The 25,935-nt window shown below is 40.6% G+C and overlaps 1 long non-coding RNA gene across 1 annotated transcript in view; it reads left to right on the top strand.

Annotated features, from left to right (window-relative positions):
- Positions 1 to 25,935, top strand: part of LOC120943526 — a 107,940-nt gene that overhangs the window by 42,237 nt on the left and 39,768 nt on the right. The window contains exon 2 of the long non-coding RNA XR_005750292.1: positions 7,429 to 7,502. This is a non-coding gene — a long non-coding RNA (uncharacterized LOC120943526). The remainder of the gene's footprint in view (positions 1 to 7,428; positions 7,503 to 25,935) is intronic.

Raw genomic sequence — 25,935 nt, 5'->3', positions numbered from 1 at the left:
CCAAAATGAGGGACAAATGAGGGACAGAGGGACATTGCTCCAAATCGGGGACAGTCCCTCGAAATCAGGGACAGTTGGGAGGTATGGGCAACCTCAGCCCTCCAGCTGTGGTGAAACTACAAATCCCCATGCCTCTCTCTCTAGGAATCATGCCTGTGATTGTCAGGGTCTTGCAATGTCTCATGGGACTTGTAGTTTCAATATAGCGGAAGGGCCGAGGTTGCCTACCTCTGCTTTAAACCTTTGCTGGCTTGCCTTCTTCTTCCCATAGTGCATCCTGGTGCAACTCTACCCCAAGCATGCAACAAACCGTGATGCTCTATGTGTTTTGCCACCTTTCTATTTTGGTGGCTGGTCTTCAAGCGGTTAAAATCACTTGTCCAGAAAAAAACATTGTTTTAATTATTTATTTATTTTTATTTTTATAGAACATTTCCCCTGTCCAGGAGTTCTGCTGCGAACTGAACAGGGGGGTGTTCGGCCCATTCCTATTGGTATTCTCAGTGCAAGTTTACCAGTCAGTTTTGACTGATTTGAAAAATTACACTTTGAGTGGACGCTTTTTTTTTTTCATCTCTAGTTTTGTTAGAAATGGTAATTGATAATAGTGAACAATATAAAACTATTAAGAAAACAAAGTACAAATCTTTATATTTAGTAAAATAGTCAAAGTAATGCACTCAATGTGCTAGCTGAGAATTCACTGTATTCTGCCTTTATAAGCAAAACCTCTAGCTGGAATGTATTACTGGAAAAAAAAAAGTATTTGTGCTCCCATATTGACATACCGAAATTGATTTTACTTTTTATGCTAATGAAAAAAAATAATAATTGTAATACTGGAAAATAAAGAGTTTTTTTTTATTTTTTTATGCTTTAGTAAATGCTGAATATTTTCCTTTCTTTTCTTTAGAGGTTTCTAATTCGTTTTACTGCCAATGTCCTTAAGTGTGGTTTTTCTTACTCCGTCCAACCAAACAAACTATTGTAATTTTCTGTTGTAGCCAGTGAACACAGCTGTTGGCACTTGGTGCGAGACTAACACCTATGATTTTGCAGTACCCTGGTCAATTTTCGCTAACAGTAATTGAATCCTTTGGAAGTGGTGGATGTATTTTTGTGCAAGAGCTAGGGGAATCAACACTTATGCCGCGTACACACGATCATTTTTCGGGGTTGTAAAAAACAACGTTTTTCAGGCTCTAGAAAAAACTACGTTTTTTTCAACTTGATCATTAAAACGGTCTTGCCTACACATGATCGTGAAAAAAAAAATGCTCTAGCAAAGCGCAGTGACGTACAACACGTACGACAGCACTATAAAGGGGAAGTTCCATTCGGATGACGCCACCCTTGGGGCTGCTTTAGCTGATTTTGTGTTAGAAAAGCGCGAATCGTCTTTTACTGTCTGTTACATCGTGATGAATGTGCTTACTCCATTATGAACGGTAGTTTTACCAGAACGAGCGCTCCCGTCTAACTTGCTTCTGAGCATGCGTGGGTTTTTAACGTCGTTTTAGCCCACACACGATCATTTTTTATAACCCAAAAAACTACATAGTTTAAAACGTCGTTAAAAATTCAGCATGCTCGAAAAAAGTTTTTGTCGTTTTTCAGAAGCCGAAAATGATGTGAAGCCCACACACGATCATTTTAAATTAAATTTTTTTAAAACAACGTTTTTTTCATGCCGAAAAATGATCGTGTGTACGTGGCATAAGTCCTCACTTGCATCCTGAGAGGCACCAAACTCCATGGAAAAAAAAATCCGAGGTCTGCATCTAAAGCACACAGAACAGACATCAATGATCTATTTAGAGCCATGCTGTCTTTTATAAAGAGGATGTTGTCACCTCCTGTATCTAGAAAGATTAATATATTAGCTAAGTAGTACCCTTAAGGAAATCTAGCTTTTTTCCTTGAAGTCCTCCTGGAAAATAGCAGTGCACTTCCTGACCTGTGATTGTGCCTAGGCACTCTTTCCTGTAGCTCCTTTCTGTAACTTCATAATGTAATTTCTGCTGTGTTAGATCGTCTAAGTCATCTACAGTTACATTAATACATTGGTATTTTAACTGCTGTAGAATATATATAATGGTATATAAATAAAGGTATTATAAATGTAAAATATTTTACAAACCAATTTAAAAAAAGTTGGGGTGCTGCGTAAAATCTACATAACAACATGATGCAATGTTTTTGCAAAGCTCATAAACCCATTTTCTATTCACAATAAAACATAAAAAACATATCAAATGTAGAAGTAGAAGTAGAAGAATCCAGGAGATTAACTGGCCTGCCTACAGTCCAGACCTTTAACCAATTGAAAATATTTGGCGCACCTTGACACAAAAATATTACAAAGAAGGCCCAGCACTGGCAAAAATGGGAGAACATTTTTCTTCCAAAACTCCAGCAACTGCTCTCATCAGTTCCCAGATGTTTACAGAGTGTTGGTGCACACAGAATCTTGTGCAGCTGTGAATAGTAACCATTCGGCTTCTAGGTTTTATTGTCGAAGCTTAACTGAACATGCTGAAGTTAAATGCTGTTTGGTTTTATGCACAGCTGCACCAGATTCTGTGTGCACCATTTTTAGTAAATCTCCCCCTTGATATGTTTTCTATTGTGAATGAAATATGGGTTTATGAGATTTGCAAATCACTGCATTCTGTTTTTATGTAGATTTTACACGGCATCCCAAATTTGGAATTGTGGTTGCAATAATTGGGATAATAAAGGTATTTCATTATTGCATCAAACAATCACTTGAGAGAATAGTAGCCTATTGGCTGTCAGAATTTGGGAAAGGGAAGGTAATATGCATTGCTAAGGCCTTTCTAGTTGCAAGCAATCATAGAAGTGGGACAATACGGCCCAAAAACCACCATCTGCCTTCTAAAATTATAGAAAAACTTTGTTTTATAAACCGATGTAAAGTTTTTAAGGGATTAAAGGCTAAATTCAGAAATTTTTTTAAATATATAATAAATGCACATATTTTTGCATGAAATAAAATGTGCATTTATTATTTTTTTAGCAGAGTTTCTGCAGAGCACTGCATCTGTGATCAGTGGATTGCAGGTGTAATGTCGGTCGGGTTCCTAGAGACACTGCCTCTAGCTTACCTGCCCATACCTCTGTATGAGTCAGTGGAGGTGCTTCCATAAGGGGCACACGGGCGTCGCCCCCTCTCTCCTACCACCCCTTTATCACTAATAGATAGATTCATGCATTGCAGCTGCAAGTCTTTTTGGGTATGCCTCTACCAGCTTTGCACATCTAGAGTGATTTTTTTGCTCACTCTTTTTTTCAATTCAATGGTAGGGGTGGTAAGTCTTTTTCTAAAGTCCTGCAAACGCACCGCCCCAGTGTGAAAGATCTCGGGCTCTCACACTGGGGAGGCGTTTTTCAGGTGCTTTACAGGCGACTTTAGACGCATATAAATCTATATTTTTTTTTTTGCTGAATTTAATATACTGTGCCACTTTAAATGGCTTCAACATTTACAGCCAATTTAAAGTAACTCAGATGATGAACTCGTACAAATAGTTAAGAGCATCTTACAAATCAGCAGTGCTCACTTTGAATATACAATCATATACTGTATACGCTAGCGTTTGATTAATGTCTTTAACACCGGTGCATAATTTTCAAATTAAGTTTATTCAGTGTAATTAAACAGTACAATCCAAAAGAACAGTCTAATTGGAAAGAAACAATACATATACATGCCGAGAACCACACCAACATAAAATCTGATTACACATCCTAAATATTATTTCTTTCTTCCTTCTTTTTTTTTTTTTTACAAAAGTTTTAGATTGGGAACTATGCAGCATATACTACACAAATTAATGGTCAGTATGTATAGTTACTGTACATACTACATGGGTTATGTGACAGTAGTGACTCGGATAAAATCCCAATAAGGGTCAAAATATTCCAGAATGTTTTATAAGGGTGTAATAGATTTTGACATTGCTCAGTAACGTTTTGAGTCAAACTGCTGTACGGTGCTTGAATGTGCATTCTGTTAAGACGGTTAATAATTTGAATGGGCTTCCTAACACACTGAAAGTTTTTTTGTAACTTGGAGCACTACAATGCATGGTAATGTGAAACCTTGCATTTGACTGTCTCACAACACATATGCACTGGCAAAGTACCTCCGTGGCTAACACTTCCTATTACATCTACAAAAATTAAATACATTACTTTACAAGTAGATTTAGTTCTGAATCGCAAATTTATTTAAACGGATTAGTCAAACTATGTTTCTAAGACTGATCTTTCACTTATTTAAGGCTCACATTGTAAATAATGATTAGACCGAAAATCAAAAACATGAAATATTCCACCCTATCCCCTTTTTTTTCTTTAATGCAGTGTGGATATATATTTGCTAATGCACAGAACTGTGTGTATGCTCTAAAGCAGAAAAGTGCCATTCATAGAAATGATTCCACTACTGCAGAGGCATTTCATCATTGCCTATTAATTTCTAAAGTTAAACAGGTTTCTTGCAAGCAGCTTCATCAGCAGAAAGCGGACTTTTCTACTAAAGATGCTGTTTTTTTTTCTTTAGGCATTACTTAACACCTGTTTAATGTATTTTTTTTTTTCATGAACTATTACAATAATATTGTGAATTTTTAGGATATTGATCTGTGTGTGCAGTATATATTGTACAGTTCAGGGGGTCAGGGAAAGCCAGTGTAGACATATGACAATAGAAACCGTCTTTATTTTTACCAACAGGCAATGCAAGCAGTGCTTCCAGCAGCAATTCCAAATAGCTTTTCTTCATTTTTAAAGAGCATAAAATGAAGTCTGCTTATCTTCATCCCAGCAACAAAACAGTTTCTCACTTAGAGGAAAAGCCTTGGGATTTCTTTTTGCATAATAAAGAACTGCTAGTATATATTGGAGTCTATGCGCCAGCTAAATCCAATTTAATGCACTTGAATGGTACTTCAATTATGGATAGAGGTACTAAGGGGTTACAAAAGTGTGACACTGGAGCAGTTTAATGCTCCCTGTCTGTTTAAAGTAAGATGGCGCACACAGTATCTCTTAAAGGAGATGTAGGGACAAAGCTCTTTTGTCCCTACTTCTCCTGGGGATCACAGGAGTGCACTTTGTTCTGCACTCCTGCGACCCATATTCAGCCAACATCTGGCTAAAGCTCACTGTTGGCTGATGTCACTCAGCTGGTTCAGGCTTTGGAGAGTTCCTGACTTTAATGTTGGGATCCACCCAGATCCCTCAACAGCAGCTTACTCAGCCTCTCAGCGTGCCACTGAGGGCCTGAGCCAGCTGCTCTCGTCCTCTGCACAGGCGGATGCTCCAGTGAGCACTGGAGGGACAGAGCAGAGAGCCAAGAACTCATAGGCCTTGTACACACGGTCGTTCCAAACCAATGAAAATGGTCCGACAGGCCATTTCCATCGGTTCACCGCTGAAGTGGCCTGACATGCGTACACACCATCAGTTCAAATTCCGATCGGGTCAGAACGCGGTGACGTAAAACACACGACGGGCTGAAAAAAACGAAGTTCAATGCATCCAATCATGCGTCGACTTGATTCTGAGCATGCGTGGGTTTTGAACCGATGCTTTTGTGTACTAACTATCGGTTTGGATCGATCGGACAGTGGTCCATCGGTTCGATTTTAAAGCATGTTTAAAATTTTGGACCGAAGGACAACAGACCGATTGGGCCATACACACGGTCGGTTTGGACCGATGAAACTGAACCTCGGTCCATTCTCATCGGTTTGGAACGACCGTGTGTACGCGGCCATACACTCCCACAGTTAAAAAAACAAAAAAACAAAAAAAAGGATAATCCCATCCCATTATGATATCATGCACTAAGTTTTGACACTGATTCTAGTTAGTATTCCCTAGTGTCCCTATGCACACACACAGCACGAAAGGTTTTACCTCTTGGGCTCGTTCTTTCAATCAGTCTGGTATGCACAAGCCCTACCATGCTGCCTGGGTCTAGTAAGGTCTTGGTAAGGGAGGTGGTTTACCTGCAGATCACAACCAAACTACCCTTCACTTAGATCAAGATACGTGGTGCAAATTTCCGAAACCCTCTGGATGGCTCCTTATTGCATATGCCCCTCCTTTAGGAATGGGCCCAAGTATGGCCCCAGAAACAACACCTCCTGCACTGAACATGTCTCGATCTGCAGCTAGGGGTAGACCATAGAGGAGCTGAAGGAGATGTTTCTGAGCCAACGTGTGTGTGGAGTCTGGGGTTCTGCAGAGCTCCCTTCTTCAAAACTATGGGAGTCCTCGGTGTGCATGAAGAAGCAGTGTTTTGTCAACTGGGAGACCCAAATAGATTCTTCACCACAGTGTATCTGTTCACCAGATGATCCACAGATTGAGGATCTCAATAGGTTACCCAACACTGGAAAAATCGCCAGGCAGGGACCTCAGATACAGGTATATCACAATTCACTCCACCTCATGGGGGCCAAACAGAGCCTTTGGGTGCAGCCATTTCTTAACAAGCTGTAACAAGCCATGCATTTAGGACCTTGGGGGGCTAGTCTGGTCAGTATTTATAGCTATGCACTCTTTGTAGTTCTCTGTATTTTATCTTTGTTTGCATGTTTTTTTTTTTTCTGAGAAACAGTTAGGTACTCTCCCGCTGGACTGTGACTTTGGGTTTATATTATGCCAGTTGTACCTAGATTTAGACATAAATATAGTACACAGCTTTTTTTTCACAGCGACTATTCTGGGCGATATTATTGGATGGAGATACTTTTATTTCACCTATGCTGCACCCACCTCTGCTTGCCCCCTTGTGTTTTCACGGGTCCAATTTCAATGGTTCACTAACCAGACGTTTCCTGGCAGGTCACTCATTGGAATTAGTGCCATGTGCAATTAATTAAAGCTGATTTGTAAGTACTAGGTCCTGTATGGTGGCCCTTGAGGTCTGTAACTACAGCATTTTTTTAAATAATTGTGGCATATATCTTATACTAAATTATACTAAATTCTTACTTTGCAGATATGTATTTTTACTTGCATTTACTCCTAAGGTAGTGAGCGTCGACTCACTATATACGTCAAGTTTTCAAGATGCAACCTTTCATCTACATATGTCTTAATATATTGTACTTGTGTGTGTGCGCAATATCTATAATAATAAAAAAAAAATATATATATATATATATATATATATACACACACACACAGTTATGTAATTGCTACAAATCAGCTTCACACCAAAACTATTGCACTGTGATGAGTGTTTTATTCATTTATCAATAAACTTTAACCATGTTTATCATGTACATAATGATTGTGGGTGAAGCACCTCTATTCCACTGTTCAAATGCTTAATGATTAAAGAAAATATTATTATCCTAATTATTACAAACTATTTTTCTCTAACAGCTCAAGAAGAGAGGCAGTCTTCTGACTATGACGAGCCTACACCCCAGCCTTCACTAGTGGTGGAGAACTTACTGGTGAGTAATTGAGATGCAACATTAAAAAAAAGATTCCAATTATACAGTATGTTGATGGGTAATTGTTAAGTTGAAGAGTGATATTACACTAAGGCCGTTTGACATGGGCGCTCCATTCAGGTCCGACTGACAGTTTTTCAGGTGGTCCTGATCGGACGCTCCATGCACCTGCATGAAACGACAGATGTCAGTAGTGACATGTCCCCTGACATCCACGATCTGATCTTGTCTGTGAAATCCAAATGGATGGAAACCCTATTTTCCATGTTTCTTGAAGGATTGGATCAGATGAAAATCGACAGGCGGCCCGTTTTCATCAGATCTCCCATAGAGGGTCCATCTCAGCACAGTGATCAGAGACGGACCTTTCATCCGCCTGCTCGGCGGGTATCAGCGGATCGATCCCCCGCTAAGCAGAATCTGTATCACTGACAAGCCTGTGTGAAAGGACCATTCGTTTTAACTACGGTGTGAAAGATGTATTGCCTTTTTTTTAATGAGCAATTTAAGGGCAAGCTAAATATTTTTGTCCAATTTTTCTGTAACCATCACTGTGTGAATGTCAGCGATCACTTTTTCCAGCTTGTGTAGATGTAAAGTGTAGACTTGCTGAGTGGACTTTACTGAAGTGTGAATTCTATTGAATTGAGGAGACCTTGAGGGCTATTTAGACTTTAAAGGAGCATGCAGTCACATGGTAACGCAGCCCATTAATCTAAATTAACTTGGGTGCACCCTAACACACTAAAAAACCCAGTGTACATAGTGATGCGCTATAGTTCATATATGTTGCCTGCTACTGCTACGTGCTCTCTACTTTTACTTAAACAGCAACGCATTGTTTTTCTAATTGGATTGGATTTACCACTTAAAGTGGGGGTTCCACCCATATATGTAACTTCCACTTTTTGGAACCCAGATATCTGTGTAATACAGGTATTTGCTCCCACTTCCTGGCATAGATCACCTCAGCGATCTACGCCACTTTTGTCGCCTCCTCTGTACCCCTGCTGTGTTCTGGGAGACACACAGCTCCCAGAACACAGCGGGGACCACTGAAGACGCACAACTCGCGCATGCGCAGTAGAGAACCACGAGCGTCAGTTCGGCTTTGGCTGCCGACATCGCGGGAGCCCTGGACAGGTAAGTGTCCATATATTAAAAGTCAGTAGCTGCTGTATTTGTAGCTGCTGGATTTTCATTTTTTTTTTGTGGGAGCTTTTAAGGACTGGAAGGATTTTCCCCCTTAATGAATAGGCCATTTTTTGCGATACGGCACTGCGTCGCTTTAAATTAAAGTTGCGCGGTTGTGCAACGCCGTACCCAAACAAAATTGACTCCCCCCCCCCCCCCACACAAATAGAGCTTTCTTTTGTGCTATAAACAAACAAGGAGCGACCAATTTTGAAAAATCTTTTTTAAACTTTTTGCTAGAATACCAATTCAACAAAAAATATATAAAAAAACAAATTTATTCGTCAGTTTAGGCCGATTATATATACTTCTACATATTTTTGTTACAAAAAAAATCGCAATAGGTGTATATTTATTGATTTGTGCTAGCTATATTGCGTTATCTCATCTACAAACTATAGGATTGTTTTCTTTTTTTTACTAGTAATGGCGATGATCTGTTTATTTTTTTTTGCGGGACTGCAACATTGTGGTGGACAAATCTGACCCCAAATGACACTTTTTGGGGACCAGTGACATTATTGCATTGATCAGTGCATTTTTATAGCACTGATCAATGTAAAAATATGCCACTGGCGGGGAAGGGGTTAACACTAGGGGTCGTTAAAGGGGTTAAGTGTGTTCCCTGGGTGTGTTCTAACTGTAGGGGGATGGGCTTACTGGGACATGACAGAGATCACTGTTTCCGATTACTGGGAACAGTAGATCCCTGTCATGTCTCCTGTCAGAACGGGGGGCAACCTCACATTTAAAGTGCACAGGGGTTGATTTACTAAAGTCAAATAGACTGTGCACTGTGCAAAGCGCGGTTGCACTCTGCTAGAGGACATGAATAGATGATGAAAGTCATCAGAGCTTCTGCTTATTTACTAAGCTCTGGAGCAGCAGCACTTGCAGGGTTAGGGTTAGACCCTCATGAGAAAGGTGCCACTTGGAGAAAGGTGATGTAGACATAAGCTTTGAAATCCTATATCATTGTCCTTGAATCTATTACTAGCTGTTTTACAAATAACTTTCTTTACCTAGCCATGGTTCAATCAGCAAAACTCTACATACAAGACAAATCTAGAGTCTGACAGAAAAACTATTACCAGTTAGACCCTGTCATTATTTAGTACAACTTTCTTTTAATGCTATCATGTAAGAGCTGGCTCAAACCAGAATTACACAGGAACCTGGTCCGTGTTCCTATGCAATCCAGTGCAGTGGGATTTTCAGTTCATTAATTTGAACTGGAATAAACCAAAAGTAGTAATATTTTTAAAAATGCACTGCAATTATCAGACTTTGTATGTTCGCTTCCTTTCTGGCGGACATATATTTCCCCGTTGACCTCTACGTATTGTGACAAACTAGACCTACCCATTGTAAGAGAAGAAAAACGGCTGAACATCTAAAGATTCCGATTGCCTTTTATTTTTTTAACAAAAAGGTTGCTTATTGATGTAAACAGACAGAGCAAATGTACAGTTGCCAGACATTGTTCATACATAAATCAGCAGTAGATGCAGCATTGAATACAAGAAAAGGCATAGTGAATTGACATATAAGGTGACTGTCAATGCATGAGCGCTCTCCCCTGTACTACATTCAATAAGAAAAAGAAAAATACCAAATAAAAATACAAGATCACAAAGTGGAGATGCAGTGCGTAGCCTAAGAAACCGCACATATTTCAGTGGCTGTATATCCCCAGTGTTCCCCGACGTCCCCCCCATACAGATACACACATGTCGGGAGCTATAGCTGCGTGACAGAGTCCCCGATTGCCTTTTATTGTTTACAGTGATGACACCAAAGACACCAGCATGAAGTCACACATACATCTTGTGCTTAATCATTAAGGAGGCGGGCCGGGCTGGCACTCTATGAGACACTCCATTTCAGGCTCTCATCATACACCTGGAGCAGCGGTTCTTTTTTCTTGTATACAGACCTACCCATTACTGTCAAGGAAGTACAAAAGGCTTTGGGGATGCTCCAACCAGGTAAGACCCCTGGCCCTGATGGGATTCCATTGTAATTTTACAAAAACTATGCCGAAGATTTAATCCCCTGAATTCATTCTCTGCTGGTCAAGTCGCTGGTAGCAGAATCGCTCCCACATTCCATGAGTGATGCAGTGGTTATTGTGTTTCTTAAGCAGGATTCCACTCTGTGCTCCTCCTATCAGCATATCTCACTGCTGCATGTGAAACCAGACAAATCGGGCTTCATGTCAGGAAGTGGAATGGACATTAATATTAGACGGCTCCATACTCATATGGCTATGGCTGATGGCTATTCCAGGGACCGCAGGAGTGGTGGCTTCTCTTGATGTCTTTGATTTGGTTGAGTGGAATTCTCTCTGGGCCACCCTGACTAGCTTTGGGTTTGGCCCTCGGTTCTAGTCCTGGCTACAGATGCTTTATGCCCTCCCCCAAGCGAGGGTCCGAAATAATGGTGACCTCTCTGCTTAATTTCCCCTTGGGTAGGGGAAACCAACAGGGATGTCCATTGTCCCCTGGCCTGTTCACCTTGGCCTTGGAACCCTTAGCGATTCTCCTCAGAGCAGACTCAAAAATGAAGGGTATAGTTGTAGGGACCATGGAGGAGAAACTGTCTCTATACGCCGATGACTATTTATCTTGCAGATGCTTCCTCATCCCTTCGCTCGGTTTTTGAGTGATTCAGTCGGTTTTTTGGTATACGTTGGGACAAATCGGTGCTATTCCCACTGCACCCGTCGGTACCACGAATAAACACACATACACCATTGCATTGGGTTGATGAATTTACTTACCTGGGAATCGGTATAGGGGGTACCAATGCTGCCTACCTTGAAAAGAGTGTTCACCCACTGCTGTCCCAACTTGCTTGCAGGTGCACCACCTGGCAAACCCTCCCCTTGACACCAGTTGGGCGGATGAACCTCCTTAAAATTGTGTACATGCCTAAATCCCTTTATTTTTTTTAGCAATACTCTGACCCTTATTCCAAGATCTTTTTTTTTTCAACGGTTGGATGGGGTAGTGGTGTATTTTGTCTGGGCTGGGCACACCCCCCCCCCATGTCTCTGAAAACCCTGCACCTCCCGTTATCTAGTGGTGGCCGGGCACTTCTGAATTTCCAATTGTACTATTGGCCAGCGGCACTGGTAACTGTGCGGAGGTGGATCTCTCAGCCTAGACCGAATCCTGCAGTGAACTGGGGGTGGCCCTTGTGGGCTCCCACGTGGCCCTGAGTAACCTAGTTTTCCGAGGACCTAGGGCTCATCCAGCTGTGACAGGCCCTATGCGAGCTACGATCCAGGTCTTGATTCAGGCCTTGGCCATTTATAGGAAGCCATCTCAATTCTCCCCTCAAACCAAACCCCCTTATTAGGAAATCCCCCCCCCATTTATGTACACTTCCTGATCCTCACCTCTATCCTAAACGGGTCATTTCAGACTGTAGGTCCCTGCCCTTTCTGTCCCTGCGGCAAGCATACTTGTTGCCTAAATCAATTCAGTTTTGCTATTGGCAATTAAGACATGCTCTTGAAACCCAATTTCCATATCATATTGTTCTAAAGTCTCACCCCATGGAGCGCCTTATGACATCCAAGAAGATGGGGAAACCCTTGTTGTCATTATACCTCCGCTTGTCTGTGGCCCATGACACAAAATCTACCCGACTATTTGACAGATGAAGTGCAGGAATCTCCCCCCTCACTGAAGACAAATGGGGTGACTGCATATCTCCCTACGTGCCCTCTATGATTTTGGCTAGAGACAATAATAAAATTAAAATTTCTGCATAGCACATGCTATATCCTCAGGTTGACCCAAAGTGCACCAGGTGTGCTGCCGAGCCTGGTACCTTTTTTTTTTTTTTTTTTTTTTTTGGTGCTTCATGAATTCTCTCTGTGCAGTTCATTACCGTGAAATGTTTTTTTTTTTTTTGTAATGCCTATTTTGTTTTTAAAATAAAAACGTTCTGTTAAAAAAAATGTGGTACCATGCGATCCTGTGCAGGTTAACACACTGTGTTTACGTTCAGCGTTTGGGGTGTTGTTAGCAATACATTGACACCCACAGCAGATTGCACACAAGTGCATTTTGAAGAAAAAATGTTTGTTTTATATACTATAATAAAAAACTATTTTTACATAAACAGGAGGGTCCCCACTAGAGAACAGAGGCTGGGGATGGAACCTGTCTTTTAAAGTTTTTCAATCAGTTTATTTTATTTATTACATAATTTTTATATTTACAAAATTGCTGACTTAACTAAACAACACTTAATATCAGAATATCTGCCTTGGTCAATGCCTTTTAACTCTAAGCACTCTAGATTTAAATGTGCATTAACCCGCTCCAATTACGCATGTGAAAGCACAAAGAAAATTACTCCTAACAGTACACCTGGCTAATGCAACAAACAAGCGGTCTTCTGTTTCTTTTGGTCCCTCTGTTATAACCTTAATGCTGACTTCCAGCTATGTTTTTTTTTTATTTTTTTTTGCTATGTACAGTAAGTATGAATCTTACCTTCGGGATCTATTTGGAAGGTGACAATCATTGTAGTAGTCATTACTAGTACAATGATCACTTCTATCTTCCGGGTCCTGTGCCGAGAGGCTGCCCTCCTGCATAGGGCCACTCGCTTTGCACAGGCACCATTTACAGAATACCTAGAATTTTTATCAATTAATGCAAATGTTCTCTAATTGGACAAGATGGAGAGGTTGACGTCACCACCTCACTTCTCCACCTTGTTCAGTCAGGCCTCGTACACACGACACGACATGTCCGATGAAAACGGTCCGCGGACCGTTTTCATCTGACTTTTCCGCTGGCGGATTTTGGTCTGATGGCTATACACACCATCAGATCAAATTTCCCGCAGACAGCGAACGCGGTGATGTGGACGTGCGTGACCCTGGAAGGTCAATGCTTCCACGCATGCGTCTAATCCCTCCCACGCATGCGAGGGCTTTCGGCCGAGCGGACATGTCCGGTGAGTCGTACAGACGACCGAACATGTCCGACGGACAGGCTTCCAGCGGACATGTTTCTTAGCATGCTAAGAAACATTTGTCCGCTGGAAACCTGTCCGATCCGCCGGAAAATTGTCCGGTCGGCCGTACAGACGACCGAACATGTCCGCGGAAACTGGTCCGCGGACCAGTTTCAGCAGACATGTTCGGTCGTGTGTACGAGGCCTCAGAGAACGCCACTCAGCAACAGCTTGGAACGGGACTGGAAGATAGCGGTCACTGTAGTAGCGATTACTACTACAGAGATTGTCACCTTCCAGAGGGATCCCAGTGTCATGTTTTATCCATAGTTACATTGGTCCAAGCTTTACCTGGCGTACAGCTTTAACATCAATTTTAAAATAGCTAATGCTAACTGATTTACCAAAACGTATATATGTGTAGAAATGACTTGTATGCTGATTCTACAGTTGTTGATTCACATTTTGCACTCTTTGCCAGTGCATGTTCATTCTAATCTTGCTCCTAACAATTCTATACAATGTTCTGACAGTGTTAAACCTTTTGACACTGTTTCTCTCACCCAAGCCCACCACCCAGTAATACAGCATTTTTCCATGAGTCTGCCAAATTCCAGCACCACCACATGACCTTTTGTTCTGGCACTTCTGCTAAGCATCGAAATACACATTATAATGGGTATTAAAAGCATCATCATTTGCACTGGTTAAGGGTTTTATGGGTCAATTTTGCTGAAGAATATATTTAGCAGATTACAGCTTCTTAAATATGCAAGGAAATTCACAACATAAAAAACTGGATAACTGACAATTTTGCTTTTTCGGCCTGCGGGAAACAATAGCTATATCAAAATACAAGTACGTTATTTCCTGACTAAATGCTATTTTAATGAATACTTTGTCAAATGCAATTTATTATCATTTCTATAGTTGTGCTCAAATTCAACATTCTTTGCAATCAAATAATTAGGACTTAATCATGGGTTTGGGAATCAAATTATTCAAGTCTGCTGCAGCATTTTAGAAGTGTCATTATATTGTTTTTCTAAATATTCAGACTACTAACAAACTTTCATACAGACACAAAATTGTAGTTGTCTTGGTATTACTGCTTTATTTTGCATGGCTAGGAATAATGACTGAGCATTTTTTTGTGTTACTGAAAATATGTTTGACCTTTTTATTAGTTAACTCAGATTAATTCTAATCGATATACAGTGCTAGAAGCTGTTTAAAGTGTATGCAAACCCTAACTAATACCTTCTTGTATTTTGTCCCCTTTATTCTCCAAATAAAACCAAAACATCATCACTATTTAATGATCCTCTAATCTATAATTGATAAAGTTGTTTCCTATTTTATATTTTGAAAGTAATGAAGAAAAGTGATTTTAATGGTGCCACAGACACAATAATTATAAAAACAATATTGTATTTCATAAAAAAAAATTAAACTCCCCCAAAAAACATTTTGGTAAAGATTTTTTTTTTTTTTTACAAATATTGCACACACATAAATACAGATACATAGCCAGATTCAGATAGAGTTACATCGGCGTATCAGTAGTTACGCCGTCGTAACTCTGAATCTGCGCCGTCATATATTTAAGTGTATTCTCAAATTGAGATACACTTAAATCTAGCTAAGATACGACCGTCGGCGCCGTCGTATCTTAGCTGTCTATTTACGCCGGCCGCTAGGGGCGTGTACGCTGATTTAGAATGACCTAGAATGCGTAAATCAGCGAGATACGCCTATTCACGAACGTACGCTTGCCCGTCGCAGTAAAGATACGCCCTTTACGTAAGGCGTTTTCAGGCCTAAAGATATTCCACCAAACAGATGGCGCAGCCAATGTTGAGTATGGACGTCGGAACCGCGTCAAATTTTTACATTTTTACGTCGTTTGCGTAAGTCGTCCGTGAATGGGGCTGGGCGTAATTTACGTTCACGTTGAAACCAATAAGTCTTTGCGGCGTAATTTGGAGCATGCGCACTGGGATACGTCCACGGACGACGCATGCGCCGTTCGTTCAAAATGTAATTTACGTGGGGTCATGCTTTATTTACATAAAACACGCCCACCTCTTCACAATTTGAATTAGGCGCGCTTACGCAGGCACATTTACGCTACGCCGCCGTAACTTAGGACGCAAGTGCTTTGTGAATACAGCACTTGCCTCTCTAACTTACGGCGCATAGCGTATATGAGATACGCTACGCCTGCCTAACGTTAGGCCCGTGTACCTGAATCCAGCTAACTGTGTTATTCACAATGCTTGTTGCTCGACATGTTTTGCTTTGCTGCTTCTTCAGGTCAATATATGCAAATGCAAATATCTGTAAATATTGTGGGTTTTTTTGTTCTGTATTTACTGTATCGTCTTCTTATAGTTACACATGCTTTCTAGCCCCTGAAGAGGCAGCAAAGCGAAACATGTTGAGCAAAGAGCATTGTGATTTTACAAATTATCTGTGTGTATGATTTTTATTTTTATATATATATATATATATATATATATATATATATATATATATATATATATATATATATATATATATATATATATTATAAAAAAACTTTAACAAAATGTTTTTTGGGGAGTGACTGAATACCCCAAGTTTTTAAAAATTTGAAATAAAATATTGTTTATAGAATTATTGTGTTTGTGGCACCATTAAAAATTCATTTTCTTTGTTATTTTCAAAAAATAACATTTCCTGTGATGAAGGTGCATTTGACCCATGGGCCGGTGGAGGTGACATTTATAGATAAATTTTTTCCTACTTTTTCTTTGTTTCCTTGTAAAAATCCTCCATGAGCTCCCAAACCTTTCCTTTTCCCCCTGCTTCCATTTAGAATGAGTAGTGTGTGTTAGTTAAAATAAAAGAGAAGAACAATTGAGAGGGACAATAGCTCTCCCAAAGTGAGGGATTTTAAAGTGAGAGACGTCAACACTGTTTAAAGGTAAGCACACTAGACACAAATTGTTCAAAAAATTTATCAAAATTGAATTATACTCATAAAAACAAATATACAAATATTAGCATGGACCACAATAGTTACAAAAGCGAGATAAGTAGCAGTATGCAGCTGGCCAACAAGTTTCACACAGTGGTGCTTCGTCAGGGCCTTGCAACTTTTCTTTTGAATTGTGTGGTCTGTGTAGGACATAAAAATACGTCATTAATACACAATATATAACACGACTTGTAACATAGTAATAACAAACGAAGTAACAAAGAAATTGCTGTGTGCTCACCAACTCTGCTAAAAAAATCTCCCCTTCTTTTAGTGTGTGTTAGTTGTTGTCGTGTGCACGCTTTATGCACACTACAAATCCATAGTCTCTAGTCAGTGTCCAAAGTCCATGGCAAAAAAAAATGAAGATTTGGAGGAGGCTGAGAGCAATAGAAGATGCTATTTTGAGTTAAGAACTAGAAATTTGTGTCACATTAAATAAGCAATTGGAAGTATTTAGTTTCTTCTGTTTGATAAGTGCAAGGAATAACTGTTGATTGTCTCAGAAATTCAGAGCTGTTCTGTGCCCTTGGCAAACTTCATGTTCTTATCTTGGACTACAGAAGAATTGACCTTTTGTTAATGGTATAGTAAAAATGTATCGTCCAGGCCCATATATTTAAGTTTGAGTAATATTGTCGTGGAGTGCCAACCCTCGATATAAACCACGGGAAAGAGAATTTGTAATAGATCTGGGAGCGTTAAATGGTCTCCTCCAGACAATTAGATACATATTTGCATTTAAATATTTATTGAATAATAGAAAGACATATAAACATAAAACAGTAGGGGAATAACACATATGCCCCTACATATACAAACAATAATGTATGTACAACATGTCAAACAGAGATGTTACATTGAAGTAGCCAACATGTTTTGAGGTCTGTGTATCAGCTTCTTCAGGGCTTGTTTTCTTCGTAACAAACTCAGAATCTGTACAAGAGCATATACATACATGTAAAAAACTATGTACATTATAAGTATATGACTCCTTGTCCCTAGAGTGTCCGTCTACCGACAGTTTATCCTGACTGGATCTCCTTTTACATTTTGTATGGTCAGTTTAAGACCTCATAATCTGTACATTCGGAATGGCATTAGAGACTTGATGAATATCGTTTAAAAAGTTTTTTAACATTCAGTTTTGGAATGAATGGAATTTCCCAAATGAAAACCACATACACATTCACAAACATTTTCCACACTTCTTCTCTAAACGTTTTTGCTACTATGGTCAAAATGTATCATTGATTTGACCCATTAAAAGTTCACCTTTTTGTAACATGTTACACCCATATACAGACTGACCAGCCCCCACTTCCCACCCCCCCCCTGGCTCCCAGATCTGACAGTTAGCTATCTTTTCTCTCGCAAGATTTAAAAAGAATTTGGCTGAGTGGGAATCCACCTGCCCGTCACTCATTCAGTGTTCTGTGTATGTAAAACTACAGGGTCCAGCACCCTTTGTGGCTGTCGACTTGTAGTTTTTTCGATGAACTACCACAGTGCTGTGGTATTTTATTCTCACTTCCTGTCAGATTTTATCTGCTTACCCATATGGGATGTACGGGCACACAGATACACCGACAGTCTGCAGCAGACCTGCGTGGCATCAGCAATCTGCTGTTTGCTGGTACAATGTTAGAGGCTTTTTTTTTTTTACGGAAAAGCTGAACTTATCCTTTACCTAATAGTAAATTAAACAAGAGTTTCTGAAATCAAATTCAAATTTTTTTTTTTTGGAGCAAAACTTTACATGTGTATGACCAGCTATGTGCAATAATCATTTTACAAAGCAAAATATAATATTTTGTGTAAAGTACAGATCAGTGTGCATGGTGAAGAAACCCATAGCCATCACTTCTCTTTTATTAAATAAATGATCTTGTAGTGTGTTCTGCATAGTAACTTAAACATTAATTTGCAAACAAGGTTTGATCTGAGTGCTAAACATATATCCAAAGGCCTACTTAAAGCATCATTTTACATTTAGAAATAAATGATCTCTTTGTGCTTATTAATGTCTCAATGGCCACCATGGAGAGGTTTTTAAAAGACGTATAGCTTAACCAATGACTGTGGACATATGTTCCCACCTTCAGGGATGTTGATTAATCTTCATTAGCTCTATTCTTTCTGTTCTAAATATTTTAGTCTTTACCCTACAACTTGAATGCAAGGGCTCAGCATTTTAATATTCATGTTTGGTGGAAGCTCAAGCTAACGACTTCAGGTCCCTTGCTTATGTAATCAGTTTTCAGGCTAATTTGTAATCTGAGCACTAGTTGCTTCCAGAATGCTGAATAATATTGAATCTATAAAATCCTCAATACAACTGTCAACCATGTGAGGCTTGCTGTAGGAAGTTTTCCTGAGTCAACTGTGGAGGCAAAATTAATAATATTTTATTAAAAACATTGGTGGGTCAGCTCGACTACACTGTGTTCAATGTCATTTCAAGCACTGAGAAGGACATACAGTAATACGTAATTGAAACTGTAATAAAACATGGGCTGGCAGGAATGTGGAACCCTGCACCTAAATAGCAAGAACAGGGCAGAGCCGGGTCGAGTGGGGGTGGTCAGGAGGAATGGCTGCTCCAGGCTTGGTGTTTTAATGTAGGGGGCTGCATGGCAAGCTACACCCCCCCCCCAATGTGTAGAGTTCCACAGGGAAGTGGTGGGAAGACATGACTACCTGCTCTGCTGCACTGGTCTCTGTGATCCTTCTCTTGCATTTGTCACAGGTGCTTGCAGGTGATATCTTGTACAAGCACATGGTAAAGACGGGAGAGGTAGATTGGCAGGGACCAGCACTCCAGGACAGGTAGCTATGTTTTGTTGCTTTTCTGCGCCATTCTGAGTATCTGGGTAGGAAAAAGAATAATAATATAATAATGAGCTACTGCAATATAATGGAGGCACTTACCACCAGTGTAAATGGGTAAATCACTGGGGCTCTTCACTGACCACCATGGTAAAAGCTTTATCCTGGGGATCCTCATTTACCACCAATGTAGGAGTGTTTGTTATTGGGGCTCCTCATTGAACACCAAAGTAACAGGGTAGGTTACCCTGGCTTCCCACTGACCACCAATCATGGCCGGATCTAGGAGGGGTGCTGTGGGTGGACTGTGCCCCCCCAGATTTCAGTTGTACCCCCTTAGGCCAGCCACCCCATTGACATTCTGCCTGGCTGCTAAGGTGAAGTGCAGGCTGTGCTGTGCTCACCCTCTCCTGTCATAACAGAACTCATCCATGAAGCAGGGAACACAGAATCTTTCTTACCCAGGACTGTACAAAGTTTGATTCCCTGCCCTCTACCAACATTTCCTGCTGCTGGGAGATGGCCAGCCCTTGGAGGACATAAGGTGTGGGTAATCAAGCCATGTGTGTACAGCACGAAGTAGAGCCACCCTGTGTCATCTGCTTCACGTAGTAGCACTGTTGTGACAGGAGGGGAGAGCACAGCAAAGCCGGCACCTCCTCCCATCTCTGAAGTGAGCCAGAAGTCTGGGGGTTGGAACTTACAGGTGGGATAATTGTATTGGGAACACAATGGAGGAGGGGGAATGGGGCACAGTCTATTTTACTTTTAGTACATCAACCCCGCGGTAAATGGTATTATAAAAAAATGAGTGATGAAGCACAGAGTTTGTCAGCAGTTAGTTGAAGGCTCCCTATCCAGGCTAGTTCACATAGATTGTTTCTTACATTAAGACCTGATGAAGGAGACATGTTCAGGCCCCCAAAACATGTTGGCTTTTTTATATAGTAGACTTTTACCTGAGCTTATATTGGAATACATTTGTGCCGGGACTGTTAACTTTTGGTGTGGCACTTCAATCTTGGATCCATTTAGTTGCATCATAAACCAAAAATCCTCCGGTGTTTAGAAGCCACAGCCCAGAGTCCAGACACCCTGTTCAAACACCACTAAAAATGGATTGTAATGCCAGTAGGATAATCCTATTATTTCAGCCTGACTTACTGTATCTATTCCATCATGCAACACCAGGTACTTAGTTCTCCAGTGAGCAATTTCTACATAAACTGACAGAAAGGAGCACGCCGCGGCAGCAGACGTAGCAGTATAATAAGTATCCACTAAACTTCCATAAAATTCCCAGCTGCATTAGTGCCTACTGGTTACTTTTTGGGCACTGCTTTAGACTAAAGGCTTACTCTGCTCAAGATTGGTGCATCTGCATTAGCAATAAATAAATAAATACATTTCCATGTAAAATTATGAAACTGCTTCTTGTGTGCTAGCTTTCACATCATAAACTCATATTAAAGAGCTCTATTAGGACTACAGCTGTATTGGAAGTTCACTAAGAGATGCTTGCTGCTTGGAGTTGGTCTACAATATGGATTGATGACCCTTCACTCACAAGCTTAGGCTGACCACAGATGGGGCAGATGTCTTCTTTAGTGTGAACAGCTGGGATATAGTTGCGATCGCAGCATGAAAATTTCTATGTTGATGCTATTTTATCCTGTATTAAAACTAGTGTAAAAACAATTTGTGTTGCTGGTATCTGTAATTTTATATCTGCTTCAACTTTCTAACCTGCACAAAAAAAAAAAAATAGTAGAAAACAGATTGACATTAGCACTAAATGTACATTTCTGTGTATGTGTACATGATCTCACTTAACAGTGCCCATCTAACACTAGAGATAAAACACAGGTGCCATTCTAAGTGTAGCATTAAAAATGAGTTAAATGCACATATGGTGGTTGTGGGTATTCACAAGAGTGAAGTAGCAAAAGGCATTTTGCACAAATAGCGGGGTGCCCGTGGTTACATCTGGATGGTTTCTACGATGAGTGCTCAGAGCAGGACAAGCCGGTAGGTGCCGACACTTCCTGGATTCTGGAACACAGGGGGAGTCGGAGATGATGTCACTTCTGAGACGTAATGGACCAATGGGCAACGCTTTACGGAGCATGCACTCCTTCAGGAGAGTGCATGCTTCGTAAACGCGTGTTGCTTCACTCTTGTGAGTACCCACAACCATATGTGCATTAAACTCATTTTTAATACTACACTTAGATTGGTGTCTGTGTTATATCCCCAACTCTTCAAGAAGTTGCTTCTTAATTTTCATTTGGCTGCCTCTCCAAGTGCATATGTATGGACTACATAAGTCATTTCCAGCTTCCATGAATTATTCCCATCCCTCATGATGTTTAACAGGCTGATGTGGTAAACACCAAGCTTGATGTAAGCACCTACTCATCATTGTGTCTTCCCATCTAACACTATCACCTGCTTCTGTAACTAAAGATGTGTTGGGTCATCGGGATCTTTTGCCAGAGTTGTTGCTTTTAAGCTTCCCAATATTACATATTGAGGACCTTATTTTCTGCTTTGATAAGCAAATGCATTATTAATAGCATAATCTGCACAAAAGAACACGCATCCGTTTTTTTTTTTTTTTTTTTTTAAGATTTAAGCGTGCGAATACTCGATGCACACTGACATTTGCATTTTGAAATTCTCATGCAGGACAAGTTGTCATCACAACCTGCCCTGTGTTGCGGACTCCCAGAATAATTTACCAGAACATCTGCTACAGCATACAGGCCAGATGTTGCTTTTTAATAGGCACCGTTCATCTGAACTTGCACCCAAATATATAGCAAACTGCCTGTGTGCATTGATCCACATGATTCAGTTCATATTGGCCTCTGAATAGTGTTTGGTGGGCATTTAGATCCCTTTCTTAATGCACTCATTTTAAGGGGCTCTAAAATTTCAAGGAGCATTGAATTGTAATAACTCTAAGCAAATTCATAGGTACGAGTTGCTTTCACTGCCCAAACGACTTCCACAGGAGTCAAAAGAATTGCTGTGATACCCCTGGACTTGCAGGGATATTTCCAATACATTTACTTCTCTACCCTCTGGAACGGTCACCACCGTTTACGATATTCCATTCCATCAACCCACAACAGCTTATCCGACAGTCCGACAAGCCAGCAGACACAATCCATAAGAATTCCCTCAGAAAGACGAGACATACGCTCTGTGGTCTGAGTCAAATGAATGAACCAATGCTTTAATGGTTAGCTCTCTTATATACAGTACAGGCATGTTACAGTTAATCAAAGGAACAGAGAAACTCTCCACCCGCACATCACACAATGGGGCTTCAATCACATTCTTTTAGATAATGACATTCAGAGGAGTTAATTATCCCCCAGACGTTCGGACTCCGCCAATAAGCGATTCACCTGCATAATACACATTCCTATGTCAGACGTTTTGGCACCGATCTGACATAATTAACATGACCTAATTACTACAGGTGACAAGTACATTCCACACACAAAACCGTATTAGCATACATAATGAAGGGTCTTAGGAACCAGGCTGAATTAACACCTAAAAGCTAGACATCTGACCTTTACAGACTTAATTAGCATCTCACAATGGAATGTCTTTCAGGAGCAGACCTAGTTAGTACAATGGACACAAAACGGTATTAGCATCACACAATGGACAATAGAATGTAATCACCGCAAGCCCCATCCTATTGACCTGTTGTGGACAGCATTAACCAAACTGTAATATTCCAAGATATCCTGCAAAACATAAATTATCATTTATCAGTCACCCTATGCCATGAAGGAGCACAGGGTGACCCTAGACCCAAGAGTCATTAGTGACGATGGCACAGGAGAACCCCCCATCCTTCAAAAGTCTCTGGGTGTCACGGGTCATTCCGTTACACCTTTTATGTGTTGAGTCTGGGAAACAAACCTACCTCTATCTCGGTTGCATGTGGAGGCTCTGCTCCCTTTTATGTTTTCATGAAGCACATAACTGCTTATAGCATCCTTCTTTAGAGCCCCCTTCCTCCCTTTAGCTAATTTAGCTCTTTTTACTGTAAATCTGTATGTGACCTTTTTTTTGTTTAAAATTAAAAAGTTATTTTATTTAATAAATATATATTTTTTACTATGCTGTCACGTACCTCATAGGAGACTTTTGATGAGGTCGGCCTCTCTTGTATATCCAGCCCAGGCCCCACAGAGTGGAAAAGATGGTGCCAAGGGAAGGGAGGAGCACGTGTGCCTGTAGGCGTTGATTGCAGAGCTTGTGGCAGGAGTTGGTGGGTCAGGTAGAACATCAGATCAGGAACTGCGATGATGCCGAATAAATCAGCTGAGGGTAAAGGGGCACTCCACCGGGTTTGCAGGTTCAGGTTGCGTGGCTTGCCGAAGCTCCCCGCAGGCTTGAGACAGGAACACGCTATGTCCACTGGAGCTGGAAAGAGGGGAAGCTAGTGCGGGCACTCAGAGGTAACGTGAAACCAAACAGCAGACAGAGTATAGCCTGAAGGAAAACGGGGTCTGCAATGAGTGGGCAGCGAGGTACCAAGACATCAGACAGGAGCAAAGTCAGGAGTAAGCCAAAGTCAGAAACCGATAATCAAAAGCATAAATGGAATCCAAGGTCAGGGCAATGTCAAGCCAGGTCAGCAATGGATATCAAGCAGGAATCAAGTAGTGTACAAGGGAATAGCTGAAGACCAGTCAGCACTGAACAGGAGTCAAAGCACCCTTTAAATAGGCCATCTGTTGCCTATGGAGACTGTGGACGTGCTACCGTTTGCACTTTTGGGAATATTTGTTAGCCTGTGCACAAATCTATGGACAAAAGTATGGCACGGTATAGCATGCAAACGTGTGTGCGTCCGACGTGTCACAGCAGTTCTCTAAAATATGCATTGCAAAAGAAACATATTTATGGCATATATAAAGGAGACAAGTTACCTTGGTTTCCAAATGAAATCATAATGTGACTACCTTATTGATAATGAAAATATTTTGAAAACTGACATTTTTTATACATTTTTCTACAGGAAAATACAGCTGTGCAGTACATAAATTTCGAGACATAAAGCACTAAACAGTGGAATAACGGCAGAAGCAATTAGGCAGAAGTAATTCAAAAACGAACAGCAGAATTGAAACTGGTAGTTAAAGGAGCTCCGAATATAAAATTAGATAATGAGGTAGCACTAGTATCTATGCAGGTACTACAAATGGCAATTGACCAGTACTCGGCTTTACAAGAACAAGGCCTGTGCCATTAGTGAGTAGAACAATAAGGAGAAAACATATAGAGAAACTCTAGAAAAAATAGAGGGGGAGAAAGGAGAGAAAAGGGGGATAAAGAAGGGTAAGAAAACACCTAACTGGCAAAACCAACAATAGAAGTAAGGAGGTGAGTCAGGTAAGTGGAGACTCCAAGCAGTCCCATAGTTTCCAGGCTTCATTATGCTTGTCGAAGGAGTTGTGTAGGGATGCTTTAAGGCATTCCATCCTCTTTACATCCCAGATCCTGGCATGCAACTCGGTCCAAGGGGAGGCTGCTCTTCTTTTCACCGAAGTTCCACTAGGTCCAATGCATCTGTCAGCACATGGGCTAGCAGTTTTTTCAAAGTTTTAGTTGGGGGGGGGGGGGGAGCAGGACAGTCCCAAAAGGAACCTTTTAGGATCAAAGGAGATACAGGACCCAAAGAGAATAAAGAAGAGTGTGAACTGTCTGTCAATAAGGCTTGAGGCCAGGACCAATAAATATGGTACGACTACTTCTTGCAGCATCAGAAGATGAATATATAGAGTGGAGCAGTTCTGAGGTTTGGTACCAGTGAAAAAGAATTTTATACAGAGTTTATACAGATTTTTCTTATACAATGTACAAATTGAGCTTTTGGAGGCTTGTGACCATGCAATTTACCATAGATAATGAAAGTGTTTTACTATGCTCATTGTAGCTAAATCACTTTGCTTGAAACATGTTGTATTGTGGCCATGCAACAATTTACCATAGATAATAAAAGTGTTTTACCATGCTCATTGTATTAAATCACTTTGCTTGAAACGTGTTGCAACCCCCCCCCTCCATTTTCTTCAGTTTTCCATGGGGCAAAAGGCGGCAGCCACAGTGCATTAGAAAAACAGCTGTCAACTCTATGACCTAGCCTGTTTACAATTGATGTAGGTGTGCAAGTGTGGTCTGCTTCATTCCTGGGGATGGACACTGGACACTCCATTAAAACAGCCTTGGGTGCCAGAAAACATTGTCTACTGTCAATAGGCAAAAGGTGTTGAGATGGAAAGCCAGGGTTCCTTTTTCCCTCTTGCATATACCATGTGTGCCAATTTAATTTTGGTATTATTGAACAGGGTGCCAAAGATAAATCACTAAAAAGGT

This window comes from Rana temporaria, chromosome 6 (assembly GCF_905171775.1).
Source record: "Rana temporaria chromosome 6, aRanTem1.1, whole genome shotgun sequence".
Lineage (NCBI taxonomy): Eukaryota > Metazoa > Chordata > Amphibia > Anura > Ranidae > Rana > Rana temporaria.
This window is presented reverse-complemented; position numbering and strand designations above follow the sequence as displayed.